The sequence below is a fragment of the Bombyx mandarina genome, chromosome 15, assembly GCF_030267445.1.
Source record: "Bombyx mandarina strain Sakado chromosome 15, ASM3026744v2".
Lineage (NCBI taxonomy): Eukaryota > Metazoa > Arthropoda > Insecta > Lepidoptera > Bombycidae > Bombyx > Bombyx mandarina.
In genome coordinates, this window is record NC_143221.1 from 2,234,263 (window position 1) to 2,251,411 (window position 17,149).

The window sequence follows — 17,149 nt, forward strand, 5'->3', positions numbered from 1 at the left end:
GACTAGACCAACGTATAAAGTATAAACTTACTTGTAAATTTTCCATGCTATATATTAGAATTAATAATTTATTTATAGCTAGCTGACCCGGCAGAGTTCATAGTGGCTTATTCGATAAATAAAATACCTAAACTTTTGTATAAAATAAACTTAAAACAAACAAAAGGAATCCGTCCGACGGGGGACACATCAAAGGAAAAAGAAAATTGTTATTTTTATTTAATTCCGAGCATTTTCATATTTATCTACCTTTTAAACCTTCTCTGGACTTCCACAAATAATTCAAGATCAAAATCAGCCAAAGCTTTTGTAAATCTAAGCTCTTGAATCCACCTGAAGGTACACAGAATATTTCATTAAAATTTAGGAGTGGTGACAAACAGACACACAGAAGAAATATATAGGTATATAAAAATTGATATTTTTGCAGCGGCTTAGCTCTGGCATTGCTGACGTCCATGGGCGACGGTAACCACTCACCAACAGGTGGGCCGTGTGCTCGTCTGCCTGTTAGGGCAATAAAAACAAAACAAAAAATGCTTTATTGTTTGGTTGTGTGCTGTGAGTTTATCCCAAATGTTTGAGAAAAGTTTCGCCACGGCAGTATTGGAATTATGTCCTCCTGTACAAAAAAAGCTGGTATAACAAAACAAATCGAGAGTTATCAGAAATAAAATACTACTCGATACTAAATCAATTTAGTATCATTCGTCAAAAGGATGCAAATTATTTTCTATGACGTCATTCCCAGTGTGAGATAGCGAGATGCTCTCACTCTTTCTGAAACTTAAAAACATTGTTCTTATCGTTATGTATTTTACAATAAATTTTTACGCCTAGACGCGAAAGGCTATATATAGCGTTCCAGTTTGAAAGGTAGGGAAATTATTATTGTTTTTAATGTAACATAGAATACACGCTTCAAACTAGGCGGCGGTATTGACGTTGTTGATGTCTATGGGCTCCATGAACCACTGTTACGTGATAACTATGTGGCCCGTGAGATCTTTAACGCGTGTATGCACTAAAAAAACAAACTTTTCTTTGATATTTCTAGAAATGTCTCGATAAATGTCAATGCTCGGTATCAAATGTTGCCTTTTCCGAAAATAGGGTGAGTATAATGACTAAGAAACACACAATAATAAAAACGGTTGAATTATTTAATTGATATTTACAGACATATTTTATTGACCGTGAAATTGTGTTTTTTTGTAATGACGTGGAAATCTTGTGAACGAGACATCCCAAAACTCGAAATTAGTTTCATTAATTGTAATAGGATTGCCCATTATTCTCTTCTCTGCTCTTGGATCTCAGATAAACGTAACAACATCTAAAGATGTGTAATCTTTGTGAATAATATAATTATTTGCGAATGCATCTCGGAACAGTGGTATGTGATGTCACAATCTACCAGATTACAAAAAAAGACTGCAAATGCTTTGTGTCCTTTTCACTGGTATGCAAAATTGAAATCCCGACAATTTGACTTTTGTATTAACATTGCGACGATTGGATTGGTCTCCAAGATTCTTATTTAGCTGGTTTTTAACTAATGTTGAAATTAAATCAAAGGAAATTTTGTTTTTTTATTTAAATAGACGGGTAAACGAAGCAAAGGGCTGCTTGCATAATTATTAACATCACACTGAATGTCGCCACCCACCTCTTCGAGAAAAGGGTTTGAGTCTTAACTGTATGATGACTGTTCCAACCCTTCAAACCAGAAGTCATGACTGCCTCGCGGCAGAAATAAGCGGGTGATTGGGTAAAATATAAAAAAAATGTTTTTTTATTTTATTTTTATTTTTTATTACATAGACGGGTGGACGAACTCACAGCCTTCCTGGCGTTAAGTGGTTACCGGAGCCCATAGACATCTACAAGGTAAATGCCACCACTCAGCTTGAGATATGAGTTCTAAGGTCTCAGTATAGTTACAACGGCTGCGTCACCCTTCAAACCAAAACGCGTTACTGCTTCACAGCAGAAATAGGCGGGGCCCGTGCGGACTCACAAGACGTTCTACCACCACTTCAGTTTTTGTTACACAGTATTTTAACTACAGCGTGGAAGTTATTGGTGAACATAATTGTTAAGTGCGCATTTCGTAGGAGAAAAATTGTGCCTGCATACACGATGTGGAGACTAGTATCATCGTATCGCTTAATAAGGCCCTTTACGCTTACGATTGCTTTACATTCAATTACAAATAATAAAAAAGTTACCCGTAATTTTACCATAGTACTTTCTGTCGTAGACATAATCCAAATTACTTATATGAACGTCGGTCAGTTGTCCGTCACCACGAAAACTTTAAAATATACATAATAAATACAATGACGTCAGAAAATGCGACCTTAAATCGTAAAATCAGTTCGAATTATAACATCAAGTAAACAGAGTATAATATAATATGCTGTATTCGTTATTATGAAACACAAACATTAGTACAGTTAACAACATAAGTATTATATAATATTCAGTTGTATATAGATTCATCATTATCCTGCCCTTCTCCCAGTCACCTGGGGTCGGCGCAACATGTTTTCTCCTTCCATACCCTTTTATCATATACCATTTCTTCGCTCACTCCCCTCTTACCCATATCGTCTTTCACACAATCCATCCATTTCTTCTTAGGTCTACCTCTTCCTCTATATCCTTCCACATTCATAGTTAACACTCTCTTACCAACCTCATTTTCGTTTCGTCTCATCACATGTCCATACCATCTCAAACGCGCACTCCTCAGCTTCTCTGTCACAGGTGCCACTTTCAGACTTCCTCTAACATATTCATTTCGTATTCTATCCATTCTCGTTACTCCACACATCCACCGCAACATTCGCATCTCTGCTGCATGCAATCGCCTCTCATCCGCCTTTCATCAGTTGTATATAGATTCTAAAATAATAATAATAACTGCCAGTATGTACCGAAATCATTATTCTAATTATAATTCATAACCGTTGAAAATCGTACACCGCTCAGATAGATCGGTCGTTATGACACGTTCTCATTTCAAACAATATGACAATGGTCTCTCAGAATTCGAACTATTTTTTTTTCTATTGCGAATAAAATAAATGGCCAAGGAACAAGAATACACAGCCAACTTAACGATAACGTAAGGGGATGTTTTATGTGAGTTCCAAGTTTTTTTTTTCTTTGCCATAAAATGTTTTAGTTACGTCCTTTTTACGTCTTTATAGCCAAGAGATGAAGTTCACTGGTCGTTAAAATGACGTGTTACGATGTAGGTACATAACTATCACCTTTTATTGAGTGTAGGGCAGTTAGGTTTCTTTATGAACTGTACTATTAGTATTAAGTTGACTTTTATGAGCTTGCGCAATGTCTGTTGACTACGGTCTCAATTATTGTATGAAAAAACTTTTTTTTTAATTGTCAGGTACATTGATCTGGGTAATGCATTAAGCTACTATATCTTTTTATATGTATTTCTTCTGTGCGTGTGTTTGTCACTGGACTAATCCTAAACGGCTGGACCGATTTAAATGTTTTTTTTTGTATGCGCTTAAGTGGTACCCTGGATGGTTTAGATTCACAAATCAGCCCGGCAGAGGTTGGTCGGAGAGGAGAGTCGACATCTAGGTTATTTATCTTTCCTAGAAATCATTTATAGGGCAAAACAACGTTTGCCGGGTCAGATAGTAGATAAATAAATACTTACAAATTAGATCGTACTTCAAGTCAAGTTAAGAAGAAAACTGTTAATGTTGTAATTTTATTCTTTTTGATCGACTTCAAAAAAGGAGGAGGTTCTCAATTCGACCGTATTTTTTGTAGGTTTGTGAATCACCTTCAAATTTGTCGTGTCTGTTTGATCAAAGTTTAATGTAAGGTAAAAAGCATCAAAACTGCTCCGAACTATTTTAAGCTATGCTTGTACCGATACTGTCAGGACTACTTTAAGTATGTTTATTGATTGGTTTGTGGAAGAAAGAAAGAGATAGATAGAGATAGTGCTTACCACTCATTCCCACCGGCTACAATTTTGCTAAAAAAATGTTGCAAACGAAGAAGTTTTAGGCTACCCTGGGGTAATCATTAAACTCTTGGATCTAAGCCACTTTTACTCTCGTTTTCGTTATAATATTATTATAAATATCTCTATATATAAAAATGAATTGCTGTTCGTTAGTCTCGCTAAAACTCGAGAACGGCTGAACCGATTTTGCTAATTTTGGTCTTGAATTATTCGTGAAAGTCCAGAGAATGTTTAAAAGGTGAATAAATATGAAAATGCTCGGAATTATATAAAAACAAACAATTTTCTTTTTCCTTTTAAATGTCCCCGTCGGGCGGATTCCTTTTGTTTGTTTTAAGTTTATTTTATACAAAAGTTTAGGTCTTTTATTTATCGATTGATGCACTACGAAGTTTGCGGGGTCAGCTAGTAATTTAAAATTATTTTAAAGGTAAATTGAACACACGTGCTGTACTCTAGTCGAATTAATTTCTAGATCAAACTAGAAACTAGCCGTCAACTATGACTAAGTATTTTCTTCGTACAAATAAAACATGTAATCGATACAATGTCCTTGTGTCACGTTATAAATTATTGCACAATGACATAATCAAGAACTTACCCTCGACGTCTCATCGTAAAACGTTCCCACCACTCACAAATGTATTGTTGACTTGATTTAATACAGAAAAAAAACTTTCGAAAACTGGATCGGATATTGGACACGACAACTTCTCAAATGCCGTTCACTGGTGCGTTATTCGTAGAGATTTAGAGTCGATAATCCCTTGCCGAGGTTTAATCATAATTTTGTATATATACGGGGTGATCCTTTCGCAAACTTCCTTGTCTGTGACAACGGTAAGACACCGCTCTAGTTTGTGCAAGAATCGATATTATTACCACTGCAATTGTTAAGTTAACAATGCCTTCAATTTCGGGTAGGCAGTAGCTAGTCTACATCTGTCGTTCAGTAGTGTATGGAACTATGCCCTTATTTTCATCACAATTAATAAAGGGTGTTCGAAGTTTAACGATTATTTTTGTGGATGAATTATCGCACTCGAGTTTTATGCCAATCACTCAATCTAGATACGAAAACCTCTTTTGCATATCTGAGCGTTGTAGCCACCTTCTAGAAGCTTCTTTCTCATCATGTAATGCATGCAATTTAGGCAAACGATTATCTAGGCAGAAGTTATAGTTTACTATCGCAGGCGAAATCTTTATAATTGATTTCGTTAGCAATTTAAATATTCATATTTGGAATTATAGTTATTTTAATCTTGTTTTAGAAATTCTGTCACACGAGTTTTCTGAAACAAATATTTCCGTATGTTTATGAACAAATAGAACTGGAATAAGAAAAATATACAATACTATAGATTAATAAAGAAAAGTCTTTGTGAATTTTTGTACACAATTGGGCTACATTCACGCTGTGGGGATAATAAAGACACAATTATTTTGTTTATAAGTTCATTTTCTATAATAATAAATAATAGTTTAAAAAAAACTAAAAAAAATACGCTTTTATAGAAAATCCATTTAAAAAATAGAAAATAAATTTTAATAAGTTTGTATTAAAAATAGTGTAAGAAAAAATTATTTTATTGTAAAAAAGCGTGGGGTGCTTTTCAGTATATTATCAAAATAGCCCTTCTACTCATATGTGTTCATAAAATATTTAAAACTACTGATACCATGCACCCCACGCTTTTTTTACAATAAAATCATTTTTTCTTACACTATTTTAAATTGAAATTTATTAAAATTTATTTTCTAATTTTTAGTTGGATTTTCTATAAAAGCGTATTTTTTTAAACAATTGTTTATTTTTAATTTTTTAGTTGAATTTCAATTTTTTCAATTTTTTTTTAATATTGAATTGTCATCGGTCCTTAATAAGTATGCCAAATTTCGAGTTAATCCGACGTTTTAAAGGGGGTCAAAATCATGTTCAAAGATTCCGTTATATACTACTAACATACCTTTTTTTCTTGCTTAGATGGGTGGACGAGCTCACAGCCCACCTGGTGTCAAGTGGTTACTGGAGCCCATAGACATCCACAACGTAAATGCGCCACCCACCTTGAGATATAAGTTCTAAGGTCTCAAGTATAGTTACAACGGCTGCCCCACATTTCCAACCGAAACTCATTACTGCTTCACGGCAGAAATAGGCACCTACCCGGTGGTACTTACCCGCGCGGAGTCACAAGAAGTCCTACCGCCAGTAATTACAGAAATTATAATTTTGCGGGTTGATTTTTATTACACGATGTTATTCCTTCACCATGGAAGTCAATCGTGAACATTTGTTGAGTATCGTATTTCATTAGAAAAATTGGTACCCGCCGGAGATTCGGCACCGGTGCATCGCTCAATACGAATGCACCGGACATCTTATCCGTTAGGCCACGACGACTTCAAATACATACATACGTCTGAAGCTAATAAAAGCGTATTAAAAAGTTGTATTTCAAGTGTACTTTTCAAATGACACACAGTCTGGCATCAACTGTACCGATAAAAGTCATAAAAATCCGTTCGAATCTGCACCTTATTTTAAGTCATAAAACTCAAACTGTAAACATATTATTGTATCATAAAATACATTTTATATGGTCGACGTTTGAACAGCAGGTACTGGAACCCAGGTGTCCAACATTATCAATATAAATCAACCCTCTTTGACATTATGACCCGACTAAGGAAGGGTGTTGGGTTCTCAAGACTTGTGTTACTTATATGTATATACAAATTTTTAATATTATTTTTAAGTTTTCACAAGTAATTTTCACAGTACACAACCTCTGTAATTTCTTTATAGGCACAACAAGTCACTATCTATTATTGCAACAGTATTGTAGGTTTGTAAGTATTCAAATAATACAATCCCGTTTTTGCAGGACAGCCGTCGGAGCACCGTGGAACGTGAGGAACGTGGACCTCCAGGACGTCATGGACCTAGAGTGCATCAGTAAGTATCTACAATTGGCATCAGTGCGCCATTTTAAAAAAGCGGCACGACACGAGAACCCTCTCATCGTGGCCGCTGCTAGCTACATTCCCGATCCTGCGAACCAAATGGTAAACAGTCGACGTGGCCCTAAACATGTCATTTCGGATCCTCCCGATCTACTAACGGTGCTTTTAGGTACCTCAAGCACCGATCATAGTTCTCGTCGAACCCGTCGCTTGCGACGAAGGGCTCCGTGAGTAACTTAACCCACAGACATAGCCCACTGAGTTTCTCGTCGGATCTTCTCAGTGGTCACGTTTCCGATCCGAAGCACTGCTCTTGCTAGGTTAGCAACGTCGCCAGGTTTGAGCCCCCTTACGTGAGCTCACTTACTTCCACTTTGCTTTTTCAAGAGTTCTGTCTCATGCGAGGCTTGGACGTCGGTTGTTGAGCGGCAGGAGGTTTTAGTCGGTTAAATAAACGACTCTGACACGCTCCGCCCGCCATGTCCAGTAGAGGACGGAAGTCCGGCGATTTCAAAAAGGTTACCTTGACATAGCCTCCCAAGGCTTTAGGTAAAAAAAAAGAAGGAATGTATGGGTAAATGACGTCACGGATTACTTGAGACATTTTAATGTGGTCGCCGTCGTCCATCTTGAGGCACTCGACCGCAATCTCACTGTTATTGCATGTTCAGCAATCAGCTATTCCCTTCAAACTGGAAGGCATGACTGCATCGCGGCATAAATGGGCCGATTGGCGATACCTATCCATGCGGGCTTACAACACACTGTCAATACCTGTCAATGCTAGTTTTCGGTGGTAGCCTTAAACGTATATAAGCCTGTGTGTCAGTCTCCGCTACCCACAACACAGAGAATGCGAATTTGGGGTCAGATTATCGTGCATGATTTGTTCTAGTTATTTATTATTATTTATTTATATTTATTTAAAATCTTATTAATTACATAATATTTTTAAAAAAGATATTAAAAATACAATTTTTAAAAACACTATTATAAATAGATTGCCGCTGATGGCGGTGTCTACGACACAAGCCACCAGTGCTTAGGACTCTAGAGTGAGAAACCTCCTCACAATGCGTGCAGTATCGAGGATAGCTGCTTTCTGTATTAGACTCTTAACCCATCTGGATAACGAAAGTTTCTTAAGATCTTGATCGAAACTTTTATTATTATTATTTTTAAATTTTTACTTTATCAGCTTGTGCTGGTAGTACTTTAGTGACATTTACGGACTCGGTCAAGTAAATGTCACGGTTTCTTGGGGTTGTTAGTTAGTTATTGCATTATGTGGTTGATCATCCATTTGCAGAAACTTTCTTACGATTCTGCGCGTGTTTAATATAGCAGCTTTTTGAAGAAGTATGCCTCGCCAATAACTCGCCTTTGGTCTGAAACTCGTTGTTCTGAAACCATAACGTGGGGGTACTGTCTTAAAAAATGTTCATGTAGTAATTTCCTATAAGTGGTCATATCTGTTTCTTTATTATTATTATTATTTACTGAAAGTGGAAACTTCTTTTTCTTGCCCTTATCCCACATTATGTGAGATTGGCTCTGCATGTCCTCTTATGCATGCTGCATAGGGATTTAGTATGAGTTTTACGAACGGCCGCCCCTCTAACGTCAACCTAGTCCAAGGAATAATATATATAATATCTCCAGTAGCATAACATTCATGCTCGAAGCAGGGTTCATAATTCCCCCCAAGTGAACATTGTACTTGAGCTAAATTGGGCTATAATTCTTAATTACAATCGAGAATCACGCATGAATCTAGCGTGTAGTGAACGTTCCATTAATTTCTTGATAGATATCACAAAGTTAATCGTCTTATCAATTCCACCCCTCTATTTGTTTCAAACACAAACAAAGCCGTGAGAATGCTTTTTTCTGATGACAGAAAAAAATGTAATAGGGTTGAGTTGAGTTTTGTGTTGGAAATGATAACGAAACCTTTTTTACTTTTTTTTTAAGAACGGGTTAAGGTCTACCTGGATGTAACATCCAATGACAATAGACGCTGAAAGAGACAATATATCTTTGAGGTGTGAAGCAGTTTGAATATCATTATCATTCCGATACTCGATATATTATGTTGATCTTATTTTGAGTACGTCACTATGAAATATTCATTTGCAGTCAAATCATTTCAGGCTGGTCATTCTGCGCTATTCTCATCTGTTTCAGCCTCATGTAGTTATCTGTATTGAGATTGCTCGGGGTGGTTTAAAAAGCAAGCTATCATTAAATATATGCCTCAAATATAAATTTTTTTTTATTCTCTAATTAATTTGAAACTACTTAAGAAATAAATTACTAAATGATTATGAAAAAACACGATTTTATTGCAAATACTAACTTTAAAGCGAAAACATGCTATTTGAGTAATTATATTGCAGGCGAGGTCAAATTAATCCGGTAACGTTGAATTAGGAACTTTTATTTTACATACCAATATTATTATTTTAAAACTTTATTCGTTTACCTCTTTGTAATTCTATTCCGTGTCCTAAAGGTTAAGTCGCCCAGTTGTGGTACATAATATTATGTATATAGAGCCACGCGATAGTGCCCGTGTTTAAATCCCATAGGCAGGTATATTTTTTTCTAATAAAATATGTACTCACATGTTCACGAATGCGTTCCGGCCTCCATGATGATGCAATAGCACCGTGTAATAAAAATCAAACGCCTAAATACTGGTTGTAAGGCGACTTGTGAAGGTTAGGTGCCAGTTTAGCGCCACGTCAATTTTCTACCGCGATGCAGTAATGCGCTTAAATAATGGGACACCCGTAATGCTATACAGTAGGCACCCAGACCTCGGTTTCCAAGATAGGTAGCGGCATTCTAGTTGAGAAGTCAATGGGCTCTGGTCTTATCGTGGTATGGATCGAGATCTCGCTCACCCACATGTGCAATAACAAAAATAATTTCCGATATAACATGACCATCTCATATTCAGTGACCAGTCATCAGACGAATGCGATTCCAATTAACATAGACTCCAATAAAGACCAATTTAAGGCATTGCTATTTCAGTTAAACAATTAATTCGTATTAACGGTCACAGAACACGCGCGAATACAAAAAAAATAATAACGATTGAGCGTTGCTGTTCGTTTCTCGAATTGCATGTTTAAAATCGATATTAATTCGATTCCATTTGCAGCGGACTGTAAAATTTCTCATGGTCTGAAAATAACGTGAAAAACTGTTATCTGCGCTTGAATGCCCGCAAGGGTGTTTGTGCATCTCTGTCTTTCGCTGGGAGAACGAATCGCAAAAAGTTGCGATATAGCCGTCCTTTTCTAACTTGAAGTAACGAGGCGTATCCGTCTTGTTCTGTCAATAATTAAGGATCCTTCAAAGGTTAGTAGTGGATATAAAGAACACGAGAAGTGCCTGTATGATCCTTTGTTTTCTGTGTAAGCTCTCAAAGGGTTTTTGTGCCGTTGCGCTTTGACTTGTAAAATTTGCACTCAAGTCTCGCGTGTAGGGATAGCAAAAATGTAACTAATTGTTTTTTTATTAAAAATACCTTCAGTTTCATGTGTCACGGATGCTGTTCCAAATAATTAGGACGCTAGATTTGTTTTTAATTACTGATCTATAACAGCAAATTAAGTTTGCAAAATCATAAACATAGATAATACACACAAATTAGTTAAAGATAAACAACTCAAGTACTCAACAAAAATGTTTACGAGCATCAGCCATTAGATGGCTTCGCTTCGATTAGTTTCACATTGCTCCTATATATCATCATCATCATCATCATGTTTTCCTATTACCCTCTGCTGGGGTGTAGGGCTCGAATCAAAATTTTCCATTTATATCGGTCCTGGGCAGTCTGTTCTAGCTCCTCCCACGTCATGCCCAAGACCCCTAGCTCCTGCTCCACCGAGCGACGCCAAGTTGTTCTGGGGCGGCCTCTCTTCCTTTTACCAGACACTTTCCAGGTCAGTGCTCTCTTTGATAGGTGTGTATCGGGCTTCCTCAAAGTGTGACCAATCCAATGCCACTTCCACGTAAGGATCTCCTTCTCCATTGGTGTCTGCTTAGTGATCCTCCACAGCTCTTTGTTAGTGATCTTCTCAGGCCAAAAGATTTTCAAAATCTGACGCAGGCACTTATTCACATACACTTGAAGTTTTTTGATCAGGTCCTTGCGAACAAACCAAGTTTCGCTCCCGTACAGCAATACAGACTTTACATTTGAGTTGAAGATCCTCACCTTTGTTCGTCTTGTTATATATGGCAGTAATATATATATTATATATATTATTATCGCTCCTATATATAGCAGTAACATATTACCTATCCCATATTTTATTTTGAATGAAGGGCTTTGTAAATTTTCAGAAACCACAATTTGATAAAATTTAATTAGTTTGTCTAAATAAGGATTTGTATGACTTAAAAAAAAAATTTTTTTTTTTTCTGTTCTTAATTATACAATAATTAAATGCTATAACTTTAATAACATATAAGCTTAGGGGCTCAGTGCCAACATGACAAAAAAGATGAAATTGATTGTTGGTTCAGTTTAGTGGTTAAATGTTTTTTTTTTGTTTTTAAACAACAAATATTTACTTTAATTTGTTTTTCTAACTGTACTTACATATTGATGTGCGCTGCAGAAATTAAAAGGGTGAGTTGTGAATGTGAAACTGGCATTAATGGGACAACTTTATCGACCAGTGATAGAGAGTAAGTCAAAGTTAAGACCACGAATTTTGACTTGAACATCACCTGTACTTATAAATATCAGCTGTCATAATAAACTTTTTGGGAGTTACGCCAAAGGGAAGATCTTCCACTGCACCGATGAAATTGCCCAATAGACTGACGGCCCGAATGATTTTATTCGGAATCTATATAATATATGGATGCTTTAGCAAGATATCGTTAGCAAGATTTAGGTGGTTGTAAAATATCTTGTGTTCTATGACATCTACCGATCTTACATCAATGCGGTACATCGAGAATAGCCACACTCTTGAACAGGTCCTGTGAAATATACTGCTTGTTCGTTTTAATACGATTTGTTTTTTAAATATTCCTTTATAATACGTTAACTGTGTTTCGGCAAATGGGTTTCATTTCCTTATTCCTTATTTATTTTCTAGAATGGATCGAGTAAATTAAAATACGGTTGCGTTTTCCATAAAGAGTGTAATAAGCAAAGACAATTTTTCAAGACAGTGACACAATGACGTTAGTCATAGATAAAAAATATAAAATTATTTATCGGGGCTTAAGGCTTTTCGCGCGAACAATCTGCGTTATGCTACTTTAAAACCGCCACTATTTGCTAATGCTGCCTACAGTCAAAACTTTTCAACTCCACATTTCTATAGGTATGGGTTATAGGTATATCCGAAAACGGTATTTTTTGAGGCCTAGGGAAAGACCTCACACGCACTGAAAAATCCCTCAAATAGTCCTGCAGTCAACGTCTTAATGCTAAAAAGGTTATTCATAGATTTGTCTGTTGGATTTTTGAAGTTATACTTCTTTAGGCGCGTTATGAAAAATTGTTGAGAGTGAAATTTTACGATGCGCGCGCACCGTGACACAAAATTTAGCAGAATGAAGTTGCCCACTAAACCGCTCATTACAATACGACCGACGTAACTTGGCGAGTCTGAATATTGCCGCAGGTGAACTTTCCGAACCGTACCGAGAATTACCGAATTTATACGAAGTCAAGAAAAGGGATGTCCAATATGCGTGTTTGAGGATGTTTTTTAATCGATTTTTTTTTTAAATTGGTTAAAATTTAAATAAGAAATAAATAAATTTAATAAAAATAAAGTATAACTTCTTACGGGCGTACACGCACTCTTTTTTAAGTAGGATCAGTCATTTTAGGATTCCTAGACGTTATACAAATAATGTGACCTATACTTAGCCAAAGTATCTATTCATTTGTCTCATTTTACAAATTTAAGAAACGCACATATTTGTTTTACTATTAAGACAAACCAAAAAACACATCCTTATTAACATTAGCTGATTCCCTATTGACATCTCTGTGTATACAATTACCATTAAAAAAATAATGCGCATTGCATACATTCAATAATTATGTGCATATAGTTACACGCGTATTTACATATTAAACAATTATCGTGAATTTATTGTTCTAAATTGATGTATGTGAGTTGGGTGGGAACGTTTTTATTAGCATGGATATGCATATTGAGTAAGACAGAGGTCGAAGTTGGGTCGTCGTGGCCTAAAGGATAAGACGTCCGGTGCATTCGTGTTGAAGCGATGCACCGGTGTTCGAATCCCAGGCGGGTACCAATTTTTCTAATGAAATACGTACTCAACTAATGTTCACGATTGACTTCCACGGTGAAGGAATAACATCGTGTAATAAAAATCAAACCCGCAAAACTATAATTTGTATAATACTGGTGGTAGGATCACTTGAGGTACCATCACCCCGCCCGTTTTATGCCGTGAAGCAGTAATGCGTTTCGGTTTGAAGGGTGGGACAGCCGTTATAACTATACTTGAGACCTTAGAACTTATATTTGAAGGTGAGTGGCGCGTCTACGTTGTAGATATCTATGGGCTCCAGTGAGTGACCAGTTAACACCAGGTGGGCTGTGAGCTCGTGCACACATCTAAGCAATAAAAATAAAATTAAAAAAATGTGTTACCCGTCCGGAGGTAGTTTGAATAGTCCTCGAGGCCACCAGCAAATAGGCAGGGAAGAAACAAATGCGTAACAAACAGCTTGTACTCTTAAACTAGAATGAGCTTTAACAATGATATTGATACAATAATCGCTTAGTCTTTCTAAGCACAGTTCACCGACTCTACATTTATTGTAATGTTCGGTGACTGGTTTTAGAACAAAAGACTTCAACGCGATGCTGCTTTATGCTTTTACAATATTGTAAACTGTATTTTTATTGATTCCAAAATTAAATATAACATCAGTTTACGATAATTGCTTAAAATTGCGGTTTATTTACGTAGATGTAGAGTAACGGTAATGAAGTATTGAAGAGAGTATAAAAGAGCAATCTAAACCAACATTTCATGTTTACGATTGACTTCCACGGTAAAGGAATATAACATCGTGTAATAAAAATTAAACCCGCAAAATTATAATTTGCATGATTACTGATGGTAGGACGTCTTTTGAGTCCGCACGGGTAGGTACTACCACCCTGCCTATTTCTGCCGTGAAGCAGTAATGCATTTCGGTTTGAATGGCGAGGCAGCCGTTGTATTGTTAAAACTGAGACCTTACAAATTGTATCTCAAGGTGGGTAGCGGCATTTACCTTCTAGATGTATATGGGCTCCGGTAGCCACTTACCAACAGGTGGGCCGTGAGCTCGTTCACCCATAAGCGCAATGATAAAGAATTCTTTACTGGTGGTAGGACCTCTTGTGAGTCCGCGCGGGTGCGTACCACCGCCCTGCCTATTTCTGCCGTGAAGCAGTAGTGCGTTTCGGTTTGAAGGGTGGGGCAGCCGTTGTAACTATACTGAGACCTTAGAACTTGTATCGCAAGGGAGTGGCGGCATTTACCTTCTAGATGTCTATGGGCTCCGGTAGCCATTTAACAACAGGTAAGTAAGGTAGGTAAGCTCGTTCACCCATAAAAGCAATGTAAAATAATATAAAATATCCTTATAAGTGAAACTAATCCTTATATTTATACAGTTAGAACGTATAATCATTATAATGATTAGCTTATAGACAGTTTCCGAGGTTCGTTGCAATGTCACCATGGAACTCATCTTTGAAACTATTGTTAACAAGTATTTCCTCCGGTTTAGGCTGGTCTCAAACATAATTGAAACTACTGGTACGATTGATCTCGTGTTTTTTTTAATTGGTATTATATTACGACGTTTTCAATACTCTACAGTTTCACGTGTTCGTCGACGGTAAAGTGTAATTCGTTGCCATTCGATCATAATTATACTGTTAACAAAACGACTTTGAGTTGGCGTGAAGCAGTAATGCGTTTTAAGGCTGGGGCCGCCGTTGCATCATAAAACGCCCTAAACACGTAATTACGGATCCTCCCGATCCATTAACGGTGCTTTTAGGTATCTCAAGTACCGGTCACCGTCCTCGCCGAACCGAAGGGCTCGACAAGTAAATTAACCCACAGACACAGCTAACTGAGTTTCTCGCCGGATCTTTTCAGTGGGTTGTGTTTCCGATCCGGCGGTAGATTCCGCAAAGCACTGCTCTTGCTAGGGTCAGTGTTAGCAACACTCCCGATTTGAGCCCTGTGAGCTCACCTACACATCAAGGAGAAGCTGAGATGTCAGCATAGGTAGGAAAAAAAATTATAAAACTGAAACTTACAAGTCATGTCACAAGATTTTTGTCTATGGGCTCCGGTAACCACTTAAGACCGGGTGGGCCGTCTACTCGACCATCCATCTGAGCATTAAAAAAGCTGGTCGGATGGACTTGGAATCCTTGAGGAGTAAACGAATCAAGCATAGGCCCGTTAATATAGGTATCATTATTATTATTTATTGCACAGCTGGGTAGTCAAGCTCACGTCCCACCCGGTACAAAGTGACTACCGGAGCCTGTAGTCAACACAACGTGTACGCCGCTGCCAAGGGGTGGGCTGCCTCAATTGTACTATATAACGGTTGTAAAATGTAACACGTGCCAGATTCGCGGCAGAAATAGGCAGGATGTTGGTACCTACCCTTGGCGCCTAAAACACTACCTACTACAAGTTAATAGTACAGATACAGATTTTTTATTAATAGTTTTAGAAATTACAATTGTTTTTATGTATACCGCTTCTTAACGGCCAATAAGAGTAGCCACACATTTGTTTAATTTCTTGAAAATAAGGGTGATTCTGCGAAGCACCGCTCTTGCTAGGTATAGTGTTAATAGATTCTCTCAGGTTGAGCCCGTGACGTCACCTCTGGGCGTAACTGGGATAGCCTGTTCGGCTATCAGCGAATAGGTAAGGAAGAAGGAACAGTACTAAACAGGTTCAACAATGTATTTTGTTTTGTAAATTAATGCGCAAATAAAATTCAAAGATATCAGACGAAAAATACCAGAATAAAGTCGCAAATCATTAATTTGTAATACAATTTTTGTTGTCATTTATTATAATTTTAGTTTCCTTTGGTTTTTTTTAAGCTCTTATAAGATACTAGTCTTAAAGACAAATTAATTTAGAGAAGGTATTTTTTTAACAGAAGCTATAAAATATTTTGTTGATTTTTCTTTCAATGCAGTAAAATCACAGTTATTAATTACCTTAGTAGGTTAAATGCCAATTGCTTGCTGTTATAAAAAATCTAATATAACTTGAAAAAAAAAACGTTTTCTAGTCGTATGCATTAAATATATAAGTGTTTAATGTTGAACAAAAAATGTGTATACAAAATGATACAAATACGAATTGAAATTCTCAATTCAAAAGATACAAGACTCACCGTATCCTCTGTTCCCGGACGAAGAAAAGAAATCCCTTTGCACAAAACACTATTCAACAAGAAAAAAAAACATCCCATTTAACAAACGTCCAACTGTCATTGCATAGTTCGATCTTAAAACAAAAAAAAGTATACAACAACACACACACACAAACAGTAATATGATTATTTGTTTGAATCTAAGTCTAAAATTGAAATTTTCGAATTTTTCAATTCCATCTTTTTTTAATTTAAATTTCGCTAATGTCGCGAGATAGCGTTCGTGCTTGCCCGCGCAAAGCCCGCGTTCGAATAACATTGGAATTACGTTTACCTGGGGTCTGAGTGACATTTGTCATTTTGTCTTCTCTTTCACTCTTATCGGTTTGTGCATACGTGCGAAAGAGATCGACGACGTATTCAATTCGGAACGGTTGCTGCCTACGTCTCGAGGGTGTCTATGATCGCCTTATCTCTTGCGGTTGAGATATCTCTAAGTTTTTGATAAGAGATAAGCAATTTTAAGTTAGAGCCTGTAATTATGTATGCGGGCGTCGATTTTCCGTTAGGTTTACCGTTCAACAAAAAGTTTTATGTTATTGCGGTACACTTAACATAGCCTTTGTTAATGGTACTCACTCTAGATGGCAGTTTACTGTTTGCCCGGTGTGAGGTGGTTCCTACAGGTCGTCAGCACTAGTTTTTAATGCAGGTAGCCTTTT

General features: G+C 36.8%; 1 protein-coding gene across 16 annotated transcripts in view; it reads right to left on the reverse strand.

Annotated features, from left to right (window-relative positions):
• PsGEF (Protostome-specific GEF) overlaps positions 1–16,726 on the reverse strand; it is an 81,869-nt gene extending 65,143 nt beyond the window's left edge. For all 16 annotated transcript variants that reach the window (XR_016324282.1, XR_016324281.1, XR_016324283.1 and 13 more), the window contains exon 1: positions 16,449–16,726. The gene's annotated coding sequence lies outside the window, so the exon portion shown is untranslated. The remainder of the gene's footprint in view (positions 1–16,448) is intronic.
• Positions 16,727–17,149: the final 423 nt, after the last annotated feature.